We start from the raw sequence: 16,905 nt of genomic DNA on the forward strand, positions 1-16,905 counted from the left end.
TTTATTTACATCTCCGGAGAGTTTGGGTTTGTTAGGGTGGCAGAGCCTGGTAATTGCCTAAAACTTAAACCTTTATAATCAGAGGTTCAACTCCTCTCCCTAATAACATGTTTACAATCAATATTCTTTCATTAATTATCCCTATTCTCCTCACCATAGCTTTCCTAACAGTCGAATGTAAGGTACTAATGTATATACAACTTCGCAAAGGACCAAACGTTGTGGGGTCACATGGTCTGCTCCAACCCATTGAAGATGCCATAAAACTCTTCACCAAAGAACCCTGACATCCTCTATATCTATATTAATCATAGCACCTATCCTGGCTCTCTCATTAGCCCTAACCATGTGAATTCCTCTCCCCATGCCATATGCACTCATCAACATAAATTTAGGAGTACTATTCATATTAGCTATGTCAAGCCTCGCTGTCTACTCAATACTATGGTCAGGATGAACCTCAAATTCTAAGTATGCTTTAATTGGAGCCCTACAAGCCATAGCCCAATTTCATACAAAGTTACACTAGCCATTATTCTCCTATTAGTATTACTAATAAATGGGTCTTTCACACTAGCCACACTAATTACTACCCAAGAACACATATGACAAATTCTTCCCACATGGCCCCTAGCCATAATATGATTCATCTCAACATTAGCAGAAACCAACTGAGCCCCATTTGATCTAACAGGAGAATCAGAGCTTGTTTCCAGATTCAACATAGAATATGCAACAGGTCCCCTTGCCCTATTTTTCCTAGCGGAATATGCTAACATCATCATAATGAATATTCTCACAACAATTCTATTCTTTGGAGTATCCCACAACCCGTATATACCAGAACTATATACCATCAATTTCACCATTAAAACTCTACTCCTAACAATCGCCTTCCTATGAATTTGAGCATCCTACCCACGATTCTGATATAACCAACTGATACACCTTTTATGAAAAAACTTCCTACCCCTCACCCTAGCCCTATGCATGTGACATGTATCCTTGCCCATCATCACAGCAAGCATTCCACCTCAAACATAAGACCTATGTCTGATAAAAGAGTTACTTTGATAGAGTAAACACTAGAGGTTTAAATCTTATTTCTAGAATTACAGGACTTGAACCTAATCCTAAGAATTCAAAAATCTTCGTGCTACCATATTACATCATATTCTACAGTAAGGTCAGCTAAATAATCTATCAGGCCCATACCCCGAAAATGTTGGTTTATATCCTTCCCATACTAATTAACCCCCCTATTCTCATTATTATGATTCAACTGTCATCTCAGGAACCATAATCACAATAACAAGCTCTCACTGACTAATAATCTGAATTGGCTTCGAAATAAATATACTAGCCACTATCCCTATTCTCATAAAAAATATTTAACCCATGAACCATAGAAGCATCTACAAAATATTTCCTAACACAAACAACTGCATCTATACTCCTAATGACAGGAATAATTATCAGTGTTCTATATTCAGGACAATGAATAATATAAAAAAAAACTCAACCCCATAGCATCAATTATAAAAACCACTGCTTTGGCAATAAAACTGGGCTTGGCTCCATTTTACTTCTGAGTTCCTGAAGTTACACAAGGAATCTCCCTATCTTCAGGCCTAATTCTATTGACATGACAAAAAAAAATCACACCACTATCCGTTCTCTACCAAATCTCACCTGCCATTAACCCCAATTTACCACTAACAAGAGCTATCATACCAGTCCTAATCGGAGGATGAGGGGGACTCAACCAAACACGACTACAAAAAATCCTAGCATACTCCTCAATCGCCCATATAGATTGAATAACAGCTATCATACTATATATCCCTACAATAACAATTCTAAAGCTATTTACATCATTATAACACCCACCAGCTTCATACTATTCATACACAGCTCCACCACAACAACACTATCCCTATGACAAACAGGAAATAAAACACCCCTGATCACCTCACTCATTCTGATACTAATATTATCTTTAGGAGGTCTCCCGCCACTCTCAGGATTGATCCCCAAATGAATAATTATCCAAGAATTAACAAAAAATGGGATAATTATTATACCCACACTACTAGCTATCACAGCATTACTCAACCTATACTTCTATATACAACTAACATACACCACAGCACTAACCATATTCCCCTCAACGAACAATACACAAATAAAATGACAATTTGAAAGTACAAAAAAATAACTTTTTTATCCCCTCTCATCATAACCTCAACCATACTACTCCCATTCACACCAATATTATCCATCCTGGATTAGGAGTTTAGGTCCAAACAGACCAAGAGCTTTCAAAGCCCTAAGTAAGTCATATCGATTTAACTCCTGCACACCTTATTCTAAGGACTGCAAGAATCTATATTACATCAATTGATTTCAAATCAAACACTTTAATTAAGCTAAGCCCTTACTAGATTGGTGGGCTTCCATCCCTTGGAATTTTAGTTAACAGCTAAATACCCTAATCAACTAGCTTCAATCTACTTCTCCCACCACCTAGGAAAAAAAGGCAGGAGAAGCCCCGGCAGCGTTGAAGCTGCTGCTTTGAATTTTCAATTCAATATGATACTTTACCAAAGAGCTTGGCAAAAAGAGGACTTAAACCTCTGTTCTTAGATTTATAGTCTAATGCTTTACTCGGCCATTTTACCTAAGTTTATAAACCGCTATTTTCCACTAACCACAAAGATATTGGCACTCTCTATCTCCTATTTGGTGCCTAAGCTGGCATAAGTAGGAACCACCCTTAGGCTTCTAATTCAAGCTGGACTTGGCACCGAGCACTCTATTGGGAGATGATCAAATCTATAATGTAATTGTCACTGCCCATGCATTCGTAATAATCTTCTTTATGGTAATACCAAGCATGATTGGAGGCTTTGGGAATTGATGAGTACCATTAATAATTGGAACACCTGATATGGCACCCCCCCAAAAAAATACCACAAGCTTCTGACTTCTCCCTCCATCCTTCCTACTCCTGCTCACATCATTGATAGTAGAGGCCAGCTCAGGAACCTGGTGAATTGCATATCCCCCTCTAGCTGTCAACCTAGCCCATGAAGGAGCATCCGTGGATCTAACAATTTTTTCCTTACATCTTGTAGGTGTCTTTTCAGGCTTAGGTGCTATTAACTTCATTACTACAATCATTAATATAAAAACCCCTGCCATATCTCAATATCAGACACCCCTTTTTGTCTGATCCATCTTAATTACTGCTGTCCTGTTACTCCTATCATTGCCAGTATTAGCGGCTGGAATTACCATATTACTAACAGATCAAAACCTAAATACCACTTCCTTTGATCCTGCTGAAGGAGGATGTCGCATCTTATATCGACACTTATTGTGATTCTTCAGACACCCAGAGGTTTATATTCCAATTTTACCAGGCTTCGGAATAATTTCACATATTGTTACTTACTATTCAGGCAAGAAGGAACCCTTTTGGTTATATGGGAATAGTATGAGCAGAAATATCTATTGGTTTCCTAGGTTTTATTGTATCAGCCCAGCATACATTTACTGTAGGAATAGACATTGACATATGAGCATACTTTACATCAGCCACCATAATTATTGCCATTCTTACTGGAGTAAAAGTATTTATCTGACTTGCTACTCTTCATGGAGGAAACATTGAATGATCCCCTGCTATATTATGAGTCCTGGGCTTTATCTTCCTATTTACCGTAGGGGACCTAACAGTCTTGCAAACTCTTCATTAGACATTTTTCTTCATGATATATACCATGTAGTAGCCCATTTCCATTATGTATTATCAATAGAAGCAGTATTCACTATTATAGGAGGTTTTGTTCACTAATTCCCCCTATTCTCAGGATATACTGTTGATAATACCTGAGCAAAAATTCATTTCACAATTATATTTGTAGGCGTTAATATAACGTTTTCCGCTCAACATTTCCTTGGATTATCTGAAATACCTCGTTATTCTGATTATCCAGACGCATACACAACTTGAAACACAATCTCCTCAATAGGCTCTTTCATTTCACTAACAGCAGTAATATTAATAATATTTATAGTTTGAGAAGCCTTTGCATCCAAACGAGAAGTAGCAATAGTAGAATTAACTAAACTAATCTCGAATGATTACATGGATGTCCCCCTCCATACCATATATTTGAAGACCCAACCTACGTGTCCTTAAAATAAGAAAGGAAGGAATTGAACCCTCTAGAACTGGTTTCAAGCCAATGTCATAACCACTATGTCTTTCTCAATAAAGAGACATTAGTAAAAAGATTACATAACTTTGTAAAAGTTAACTTATAGGTTTAAATCCTTTGTGTCTCCATGCCATATCCCTTTCAACTAAGTTTTCAAGATGCTACATCCCCTAGTATAGAAGAACTTCTGCACTTTCATGATCACACATTAATAATTGTATTTCTAATTAGCTCCCTAGTTCTCTACATCATTTCACTAATACTAACAACCAAACTTACACATACAAGCACAATAGATGCCCAAAAATAGAAACTGTCTGAACAATCCTCCTGGCTATTATTTTAATTCTTATTGCCCTACCCTCTCTAAAAATCTTTTACATAATAGACAAAATCAACAACCCTTCTCTAACTGTAAAAACTGTAGGGCATCAATGATACTAAAGTTATGAGTATACAGATTACGAAGACCTAAATTTTGATTCCTACATAATCCCCACTGAAGGATTAAAACCTGGAGAACTGCGACTGCTAGAAGTTGACAGTCAAGTAGTACTGCCAACAAAAATAACCATTCATATACTAATCTCATCAGAAAATGTCCTGCACTCATGGCCCTCCCATCCCTAGATCTAAAACCTGATGCCATCCCAGGCTGACTAAATCAAACAACACTAATGGGCACACAACCTGGACTATATTATGGCCAATGCTCTGAAATCTGTGACTCAAACCACAGCTTTATACCTATTGTTCTTGAATTGGCTCCATTAACATACTTCGAAAAATGATCAGCATCTATACTATAAAATTATTAAGAAGCTAAATAAGTATTAACCATTTAAGTTAAAGATTGGGAGTTTAAATCTCTTAATGATATGCCACAACTAGATATATCAGCTTGATTCATCACTATCATATCAATATTCATAATGCTATTTATTATATTTCAACTAAAAATTTCAAAACATTCACACCCAGGAAATTTAGGACCCGAATCTTCAGTAACACTAAAACAACCTAACCCTTGAGAAAAAAATGAATAAAAATCTATTCACCTCTTTCATTACCCCAATAATAATAGGACTACCTATTGTTATCCTAATTATTCTATTCCCAGGCATTCTATTTCCTCACCTAATTGACTAGTCAATTACCATCTGATTTCATTACAACAATGATTAGTTCAACTGACATCAAAACAAATACTAGCTATCCATAGCTACAAAGGACAAAACTGAGCTCTAATATTAACATCCCTAATCCTATTCATTGGCTCAACAAATTTACTAGGCCTATCACCACACTCATTCACACCTACCACCCAACTATCAATAAACCTAGGAATAGCCATTTTCCTGTGAGCTGGCACTGTAGTCACCAGGTTCCGATATAAAACGAAAGCACCCTTAGCTCACTATCTACTTCAGGGAACACCTTTCCCCTAATCCCTATACTTGTAGTCATCAAAACCATTAGTCTCCTTATCCAGCCAATAGCTTTGGCCGTACAACTCACAGCTAATATCACAACAGATCACCTGTTAATTCACTGAGTTGGACGGGCTACTCTAGCCCTAATAAATATCAGCACCACTATCACTCTCATTACCTTTATTATTCTTGTCTTACTAACAATTCTTGAATTTGCTATGGCCCTTATTCAAGCCTATGTCTTTACCCTGTTAGTAAGCCTATACTTATATGACAACACCTAATGATCCACCAAACCCACACATACCACATAGTGAACCCAAGCCCATGACAACTCATGGGAGCTCTCTCAGACCTACTAATAACTTCAGGACTGGCAATATGATTTCACTTCAACTCAACATCATTATTAACTCTAGGACTGACAACCAACCTGCTAACAATATATCAGTGGTGACGGGATATTGTCCAAGAAAGCACATTTCAAGGCCCCCATATACCTATTGTTCAAAAGGGTTTGTGGTATGCAATAATTATCTTCATCATTTCAAAAGTATTTTTCTGGAGATTTGGGGAGGAGCCAAGATGGCGGAACAGCATGGAAGTTTTTGTGTGTCTCATGTCCATGAAATCCAGCCGACCAACACTAAAGCATCCTACACACCTAGAAAACTTACTGGAGTATTAACACAACAATCTACACAACCTGAACCACAAAATTCAGCAGGCACATGATGCAGAGAGCTGAACTTGGGGAGCGAGAAGCCATGAAAAGTAGGGAACTACTTTTGCGGCAGAGAGAGGACAGAGACTGGGGGGGGTAGAGTATGGGAAAAGCACCCCTCCCCAAAAGCAGCTGGAGAGAAAATGGAGAATTGGAAACAGCATCAGGGACTAAACTAAAAAGGGAGAAAGGAGAGGGTTTAAATTCCATTAAGACTGTAAACAAGGGGAGCACAAAGGCTGCAACTCCACAGCTTGTTACCTGGTGGTGATCTGGTGGGAAGGGTGAATCCCCAGGAACAGAGTGGGGTCCATGAGGTTCTTGGGCCACACAGGGAAAAGTGGTTCCACTGCTGGAAGGACATTTGGTAGAGACTGTTGAAGCCATCTGGTCCCAGCATACCCCAGAAGGCAGCCACATTTGCTGGTGCTGGATCAAGTCGTTAAGGGTGAAGCCTGGTGCCAGATGTGTGCTGTGATTTTCCATAGTCCCTGAAACGCTGCTGCTACACTGTCTCTCAAACATTTTCTGGGACAGGCTGGCACCTGGCCACAGTCTCGGGGCACCGACAACAACAGGGTCCAGAGGGCATTCCTTGGTGCAGCCAATATTCAGCCATTGCTCATTTGGCCATTGCTCGGTGAGACCCTCCTGCAGAGGGGCAGAACAGGTCAAAGCCACAGTCCTTCAGAATTAAGGGGCCAGGGAAAAAAAAACAAAACTTGGGAGAGAGGTACTGCCTGAGACCTGGTCACGGAGAGTGAAAAAGTGGGAAGTGGACAAGAGCTGAAGACAGAGGATGGGTGTGCAATTGCTGATCCAGAGAACAGACTGGGTAGGTGGGTGGCGCCATTTTCACTGCTCCCGTGCATGTGCATACGCACCTACCAGCGCCTCAACAATCCACCCCAGTAGACTAGCAGCACCACCTAGTGGAGAGCAGAGATGTTACACTGAGCCCCGCCCAACTGGGCCAACTTCGCTCGTCAAGAACACAAGTCTCACTCCTGGCTTAATTTATGGACTATAAAAAGCTACATAGACTGACTTCTAGGGGGAAACGAAGCAATTTCAGTCCTACTTCAATCTGTTAGCAGTTTCATCTATTCAATTTTCTTTCTTTTTTATTTTTCTCTTTTACAATTCTTTTCTTTTTCTTGGATACAGAAAGAGAAAAAATTCATTTTTATTTTCAGTTTTTATTAAAAATATCTTCCTTTAATTTTTATTACTATATTTTTTAGTTTTGTGTAAATTTTTTCAAATTCTACATTACTTTCATCATTTTATTTTAGTCTACTTCAGTGTATTCACCTTTTCAAATTTTCAAACAATTTCCTGTTTTCTTTCTTTTTCTTTTTTCTTTTTCATTTCTTTTCTTTTTCTTGAATGCAGAAAGAGAAAAACTTCATTTTTACTTTCAATTTCTGTTAAAAATATTTTATTTAATTTTTATTACTATATTTTTTGCTTTTATGTAAATGTTTTCAAATTCTATTTTACTTTGATACTAGCAAATCGAATTCAAGAGCATATAAAAAGAATTATTCACCATGATCAAGTGGGATTCATTCCTGGGCTGCAGGCCTGGTTCAACATTCGCAAATCAATCAATGTGATACATCACATTAATAAAGAAAAGGAAAGAACTATATGATCCTGTCAATCGATGCAGAAAAAGCATTTGACAAAATTCAGCATCCTTTCTTACTAAAAACCCTCAAGAAAGTCGGGATAGAAGGAACATACTTAAACATCATAAAAGCCATTTATGAAAAGCCCACAGCTAATATCATCCTCGATGGGGAAAAACTGAGAGCTTTCCCCCTGAGATCAGGAACACGACAGGGATGTCCACTCTCACTGCTGTTGTTTCACACAGTGTTGGAAGTGCTAGCATCAGCAGACAACAAAAGGAAATCAAAGGCATCCAAATTGGCGAAGATGAAGTCAAGCTTTCACGTTTTGCAGATGACATGATATTATACATGGAAAATCCGATAGATTCCACCAAAAGTCTGCTAGAACTGATACATGAATTCAGCAAAGTTGCAGGATACAAAATCAATGTACAGAAATCAGTTGCATTCTTATACACTAACAATGAAGCAACAGAAAGACAAATAAAGAAACTGATCCCATTCACAATTGCACCAAGAAGCATAAAATACCTAGGAATAAACCTAACCAAAGATGTAAAAGATCTGTATGCTGAAAACTGTAGAAAGCTTATGAAGGAAATTGAAGAATATACAAAGAAATGGCAAAACATTCCATGCTCATGGATTGGAAGAATAAATATTAAAAGTCAATACTACCCAAAGCTATCTACACATTCAATGCAATCCCAATCAAAATTGCACCAGCATTCTTCTCGAAGCTAGAACAAGCAATCCTAAAATTTGTATGGAACCACAAAAGATCCCAAATAGCCAAAGTAATTTTGAAGAAGACCAAAGTGGGAGGCATCACAATCCCAGACTTTAGCCTCTACTACAAAGCTATAATCAAGACAGCATGGTATTGGCACAAAAACAGACACATAGACCAATGGAATAGAATAGAGTCTCCAGAATTGGACCCATAAAAGTATGGCCAACTAATCTTTGACAGAACAGGAAAGAATATCCAATGGGAAAAAAGACAGTCTCTTTAACAAATGGTGCTGGGAGAACTGGACAGCAACATGCAGAAGGATGAAACTACACCACTTTCTTACACTGTTCACACACAAAAAAACAAAAACAAACAAACAAACAAAACTCAAAATGGATGAACGACCTAAACGTGAGACAGGAAATCATCAAAACCCTAGAGGAGAAAGCAGGAAAAAACCTCTCTGACCTCAGCCACAGCAATTTCTTACTTGACACATCCCCAAAAGCAAAAATGAACTTTTGGGACCTCATGAAGATAAAAAGCTTCTGCACTGCCAAAGAAACAATCAACAAAACTAAAAGGCAACCGACAGAATGGGAAAAGATATTCGCAAATGACATATCGGACAAAGGGCTAGTATCCAAAATCTATAAAGAGCTCACCAAAATCCACACCCGAAAAACAATCCAGTGAAGAAATGGGCAGAAGACATGAATAGACACTTCTCTAAAGAAGACATCCAGATGGCCAACAGACACATGAAAAGATGCTCAACGTCACTCCTCACCAGGGAAATACAAATCAAAACCACACTCACATACCACCTCACGCCAGTTAGAGTTGCTAAAATGAACAAATCAGGAGACCATAGATGCTCGCGAGGATGTGGAGAAACGGGAACACTCTTGTCTTGTTGGCGGGAATGAAAACTGGTACAGCCTCTCTGGAAAACAGTGTGGAGGTTCCTCAAAAAATTAAAAATAGATCTATCCTATGACCCAGCAATAGCACTGCTAGGAATTTACCCAAGGGACACAGGAGTGCTGATGCATAGGGGCACTTGTACCCCAATGTTTATAGCAGCACTTTCAACAATAGCCAAATTATGGAAAAAGCCTAAATGTCCATCAACTGACGAATGGATAAAGAAGATGTGGTTTAATATACACAATGGAATACTATGTGGCAATGAGAAAGAATGAAACATGGCCTTTTGTAGCAACATGGATGGAACTGGAGAGTGTTATGCTAAGTGAAATAAGTCATACAGAGAAAGATAGATACCATATGTTTTCACTCTTATGTGGATCCTGAGAAACTTAACAGAAGACCATGGGGAGAGTAAGGGGGAAAAAAGGTTAGAAAGGGAGGGAGCCAAAACATAAGAGAGTCTTAAAAACTGAGAACAAACTGAGGGTTGATGGGTGGGAGGGAGGGGAGGGTGGGTGATGAGTATTGAGGAGGGCACCTGTTGGGATGAGCACTGGGTGTTGTAAAGAAACCAATTTGACAATGAATTTCATATTAAATAAATAAATAAACAAACAAACAAACTAAACCAAAATAACAACAAAAACAAAGTTCTACCTGGGAGCCATTCAGAGCTATATACTGTGTTTAAATTAGAACATTCCAGCATCCATGGGGCTGTGTCAGCTACACAACCCATGTCCAAAAACCAATGTGGAGATCCCAGTCAGTTCACAGTCAGTGTCTGGCATCCCAGAGGAAAGCAGACCCCTCTGTCCCTGGGGGAGTGGCTATTAGCCAGCTAGGGTAATTTTGGAGATGGGTAACCAGCTGGCCTCCATCCCCTGGCTAACAGAGGTGCCTTTATCCTGCAGAGTAGATGGTTCATGCATGTGCACTCTGCTCCAGGCCATGATCAGTGCACAAAGGGACTTTTAATGAAATACTGCACCTAGACTGGGTTCTAACCACTTGACCATCAGCCAGGAGCCCCAAATAGCCACAACTGAATCACTGCCACCCCTGTCTACTAATGGGAAGGGTGAGATACATACCCAAAGCTAGGGCTTTTCCTCCCTTTCTGGAGGAAGAATGCAGGCCCCTTGCTGACAGGGCTCCCAGATGTAGCCTCTATGGGGCTCCGTTCACCAAAGCCCACAGGTGTTGCTTCTTCCTGAGACAGCCGTCTTGCTGGGAGATGGCACTAGTCACTTCATTCTCCACATCATCCCATTTTTATAACTAATGAAGAACTCTGGCCCCCTCTGGATCTTTTTCACCCCTTTGCTCTATTTTCAAACTAGGTCTTCTCTGGTGTCCATTGCATGTAGGCTCTCAGTAGCTGGGGATCCTAGTCTAGTCTTTGCAACTGTGTGATAGGTTTGGCCACAGGGCCCCTGTCAGGTTGGTGTTAAAAACTATGCAGGTATCTAGAGGTCTAGGGCACTTGAACGACCCAGAAGACAACATTTGCCCTTAGGCTGGGTGACAGGGCTGGGAAGGGAGCTGTCCTCCTTTCCTGGCTGAAGAGACATAAGTTACATAGCCCTTTTCAGAATGGCCCCATTCCTATTGGAAATATTGAACTTTGGCCCTCCCTATGACCATTCCCTTCCCATGGCTCAATGTCTAATGATGTCCCTGTTTAGACTTAGGACAATGGGGGGTGTCACTCACTCAGCCAGGGCCCAGGGATAGTTTTTCACACAAGCCGGTGCATGTTGGAGGTGGGCAGCAGCCAAGGCAGGACAGCCACTACTAATGGCAGCACTTGCACTTACTCAGACTTGGATTAGCCGTCCAGCTGGGGCACAGAGGGGACAGGGGGACCACAGGCATCTGTGGTGGGTACAGGTCATAGCTACAAGGAGTTTTCTGTGTCAGGTGCCAAGGCATGAAAAGCCCTGTGCATCAGGCAGTTCCATAGCAGCCTCAGTGGCCCATCAAAGCCACTCTGTGGCCATGGTGTGGCAACCATGGCATTGGCTTGTGTAGTACTGTCTTCCTTCAGCATACTCAACAGTAGCAACAGTGACAGTTCTGGCTTGCAGGACCAGTTCCACAACAGCCCTAAGGACAATGGCAGAAGGCAGGGACTGGCATATAGAGCAGCACCTGGTGTTTGCCTCCTTACCCATTCACTTCTCCCAGCCCACATTTGTAGGATTATGGTGCCTTCACATGTTTACCCTCACATGAAATGGGAATAATGTGATGTGTTGAACAAAGCCAAAAATAACGTATAATGAGGATGTGCCGAGTAAAGATGCTGGCTAGTGTCCAATATGCCTGGAAGAAATTCAGAGGGAGGCTCTACAACAGGGTTGCCTTGTCTATCCCTATATCATTAAGGTTGCATTGGTTTAAAATAAATAGATCTTTCCTTGAGCATCTTTCAGATATTATAACAACTTCCCATTTTACAGTTATTCTTGTCTTTTCAAGATGCCTGAAAACCTGGGAGGATCTGTGGATATGTCCCTGGAAAAACAAAAACAAAAACAAAACAAAGGCCTACTTGGCCATAAATCTGAGCTATGCAAGACTCATGGAGAGATGAGCAATTATATAGGGGAAAATATCCTGCTGAAGAACCAGGAGCCCTTTGGGCAAACATGCCACAGTCATAAGGAATGGACCAGAATCCCCAGTTGAGGGCCAATGGTATGACTCTGAGACAATCACATGGAATGAACCCCAGGGAGGGCTCAGAGAGCAAAGGGGTGCAAATTGATACAGGGAGGGCTAGAGTTCTGCATCAGGGATAAGAATGAGATAATGTGGAGAGTGACTATAATTAGCACAGTCTTCCCCAGATCGCTGACTCAGGAATGAGAAACAGCTGTGGACTTGACCAAGGGTGCCCACTATAAGTTCCACCTGGGAGCCCAGACAGCAAGAAGTCTTCTCAGATTCTCCTTCAGAATCAGAGGGAAATCCCTGGCTTTGGGTATGTGCCCTGACCTTTCCCTCAGTACATAGGGGCAGCAGTGATACAATAGTATCACAGTGTGCTTGTGGCTGATGGGCAAGTATTTGGAAGTGGGACTTGGTGCAGTATTCCATCTAAAGGTGCTTTCTGTGATGAGCAGATCCTGGAACATCCTGCCCACATGAAAACCTGCTGCTCTTCAGAATGAAGGGATCTCCATTATTGAGGGTAGGGAGGCCAACAGGCTACCCATGTTCATGCATACCCTGGCCAGCTAAGCAAGAACATGTACTATGGAACTGAAGGGCCACCTCTCTCTGAACTATCAGACTCAGAGAACCTTCAATTTTCTTAGGAATTGACTCGGAAACCACCACCATTCATACAGACATGGCTGTGTAAGTGACCCCATGCTTCTGGAACATGAACTGAGACCTAGCTAGAAAAGCAGTAATGGGATGGGGAAGAGTACAAGCAGTGCCAAAGTTCTGCATCTCTAATGGGACTGGGATCCACCTGGGAAGGATATATCTCTCTTAATTTCCTCTCACCCAGACAGGAGGCCATCTCCCTTCCTAAAACCTCTGGCTTAGCCTACACACAAGCATTCTCCACTGGGCACCTGCAGATGCCCTAGGCCTGGTGATGTCCACAAATTCTGAAACCAAATTGCAGGGGTCCTATGGCCAAACCTCCCACCCACTCACCATGATTGTACCAGATTCCCCACTTAATAGGAGAGGATATGAGGGGAGCCTGTGTGGCTCAGTTGGTTAAGCATCTGACTTCACCTCCAATCATGATCTCAGTGTTCATGGGTTTGAGCCCCACACTGGGCTCTGTGCTGACAGCTCAGAGCCTGGAGCCTACTTCAGACTCTCTCTCTCTCTCACTCTCTCTCTCTCTCTCTCTCTCTCTGCTCCTTCCCCCATTCATGCTCTATCTCTCCCTCTCTCTCAAAAGCAAATAAACATTTTAAAAAATAGACAAGGGATATGACTCTGAGTCACTGGCTCTGACAGGATTCCAGGGAGAACCTTGTTTACAAGCAGGGGCAATTATTTACAAATGCTATAGTAGCCTGCTAAGCTACAAGAGCTCAAGGACAGTAGGACCAGCAGTCCTCTGGGATATCAGACTCTGAGATCCCTTTATTTCCTCAGGAACTGCCTAAAAACTTGCCTTCAAAACTTGAACATGGGTTGTGTTCAGACAGCCCCGTGGTCTTGGAGTGTGAACCGTGACCAATGTAGAAAAGCAGCAAAGGGATGTGAATGACTGAGTACAAGGTGAGTAGAAGTCCTGCATCAAATGGTCAAAGTCAAATTGAGGAAGGACATATCTATCTTGCCCTCCTCTTGTTCCACACAGAATGTGGGGTCTCCCCTAACCTCTGACTTAGGCTATCCACAAGCAATGGGCACCTTCACCACAGACTCTAGGTTTGAGGATGACCACATAATTCTGAAACCAAATTGAGAAGGTCCCACTGCAATACCCATATCACTACTGCAAGGGCACAACCAGACTCCCAGCTGAAAGATGAAGATATTACTCTAAGACACTGACTTTGAATAGATTCCAAGCAGAACCATTTTTTTTTTTGAAAAAAGGGATAAGTAATGGAAATGGAGACACACATTGCCAGAGTTCTTCATCACACATGGGATTTGGATAGTGTTGAGAATGAAGTACCCAGCGGAGTCTCCTATCAACATGGTTGCACCTGGAATAAAAAATGCTTGTGGGCTTAGGCAAAGGAAGCCCTCTGAAAGACTACACCTAGGAGCCCTGTCAGCAAGAACCTGCATTCTTTTATTAGGAGCCAGAGATGTCTGGCTTTGTCTGTCCCTCCCACTATTTCCACCAGTTGATGGAGGCAGCAATTGTTGAACTGTAACTATTGGGTTCTGCTGGCTCTTACTCAGGGAGTCTGGAACAAGAAATTTGTTTCCTATTCCTGGAAAAAGCTCAGCCTGTGCTGATGACCTCCTGGTCCATACTGCCCATGTACAAACTGCATCTAACAATGAAGGTCACTCAATCATCCAGGTGAGTGAGGGAAGCTGGCACCCTTCACCTTCCATACCACAACAGGCCAAGCACCAAGCACTCAGGGACTAAAGGCCATCATTCCTTTGGTATAGCAGACACTGACTGATAGGTCTCACTGAGCACAGAACCAGAGTGGGAGTTTGCAGCATACCCTGGGGTGTCAGCTGAGTGAGTGATGCCTTCATAATCCTAAGGGAGAAAAAAACAGAGTGAAAAATACAGCAAGATTAAAGGAATTGATGCAAGGAGGGCCAAAGCTCAACATTTCCAATGGGAATTGGGATCAAAATGAAAAAAGATACCTTAATTCATTTCCCCCATTGCCCAGAAGGAAGCCAGCTCCCTTCCCCAAATCTCTGTCCCAGCCTACATACAAACATCTGCTGGGCACCTAAAAATTCCCTGGGCCTCTAGATGGCTACAGACTTCTGAAAACCCAATTAACTAAGAGGGACCCCTGTAGCAAAATATCTCCCACAGTCACAAGGACTGGACTAGACTCCCAGGTGGAACACAGAGAATATGACTCTGAGACACTAACTCTGAATGGATTCTGGTAAGAACCTTGTTTCTACAAAAGAGTAAAGATGTATAAAGGTGTATAAGGAGAGCCAGAGATCTTCAGAAATTGGAAGGGGAATTACGTGAAGAAGGAAGTACCTAGAACTGGAGTGAGCAGTGACTGTGCTATAGCTGTGAGGTGCCCCCCACTGTTCCTCAAAAGTGTGGAAACGGGCATTGATGCCATCTTCCTGTAAAGGGCTCTTTCTGTGCTGACCAGCTTCTGAAGCCTACTGCTCCTCTGTGAAGTGTCTGCTTTTCAGAAGGAAGGCACCTGAATCAGGCAGGGCAATGAGGCAAATGCCTCCCTTTGCCACCCCTTGCTACAAATAGCCAAGCACCAAGGTCTGGGCTAGGAGGGCTATTCTCCTTCATGATATCAGATGCTGATGGCTGTACCTGAGTGCAGGACATAGTGGGAACCCAATGCCCATCCCTTGCTGCTTGTTAAGTGACTGCCAGCTCCATGGCTCCTATGAGGGAATAACCACATAGTCAGAAATACGGTAAGGGAAAGGGAATGGTTACAGAGAGAACCAAACTTCATTCATATTTCCATCCAATGGGAATGTGATCAATGTAAAAATGAGATATTTAACTTATTTCCCCCTAGGCCTATCAAGAAGGCCAGCTCCCCCTTAATACCTCTGGCCCAGCCTCCATACAAACAGTTCTCAGCTAGATCCCTTCCAATGCCTTAGGGCTCTGGATGTCCATATAGTCATGAAACAAAATGCCAGGGCACCTTTAGCTCAACCTGTCCTACAGTCACAGGGGTTGGTCCAGAGTGGACATTTGCAAACAGGAGATATTACTCTGAAGGACAGAATTTGTATGGAACCCAACAGGAACTTTGATGGATAATAAAGCAATGTGGTCAAAATTGATATACAGAGGGCCTGGGTTCTTCATGAGGGATGAGAGTTGGATGTCTAGAATAAATTGACTACCACGATATATTAGCAAGCTGGTCTGCTCAGGAATCAGAAGAACCATTTGTGGAATTAGGCTACAGGAGTACTCCAAAGGATGCCCCTTAGAGCCCAGTGAGCAAGAGACCCACATTCTATCCTAAGAAATAAAGGGAAACTCTGCATTTCAGTGTGCTTCTGCCCATGATATCAGTAGATAAGGACAGCAGCGCTGTGAGATATGAAGAATGTGCTTCCATGTGATGATCAAGAGGTGGGAATGAGGCCTTGCTACGCTATTTATTCAAAGGGCTTTTTGTGCACAGATCAGGTCATGGAGCATACTGCACATGCATAAACTGTCTCTTCTTCAGAAAGAGAGAAAAGGAGCATGAGCCATGAGGCTACCCACTCCCAGGATTACTGTAGCCTGCTAAGCACCAAGGGCTCATGGACAGGAGGGCTAGCTGTCCTCTGGGATATCAGACTCTGAGAAGCCTCTATTGACTCAGGAACTTCCTGAAAACTTGCTTCCAATCCTTGAACCTTGGTTGTGTATGAAACAGCCCCATGGTCTTGGAGTGTGAACTGAGACCAAGTTAGAAAATCAGCAATGGGATAGAAATGACTACAAAGTGAGTCAAAGTTCTACATTTAATGGGACACGGGTCAAATACAGTAAGGAGGTATCTGTCTTCCCTTCCTCTTCCCACAC

General features: G+C 41.8%; 1 pseudogene; it reads left to right on the forward strand.

The window, feature by feature from the left end:
• Nucleotides 1-107: 107 nt before the first annotated feature.
• LOC116738446 lies at nucleotides 108-3,503 on the forward strand (annotated as a pseudogene).
• Nucleotides 3,504-16,905: the final 13,402 nt, after the last annotated feature.

This window comes from Lynx canadensis, chromosome E1, assembly GCF_007474595.2.
Source record: "Lynx canadensis isolate LIC74 chromosome E1, mLynCan4.pri.v2, whole genome shotgun sequence".
Taxonomy (NCBI): Eukaryota; Metazoa; Chordata; class Mammalia; order Carnivora; family Felidae; genus Lynx; species Lynx canadensis.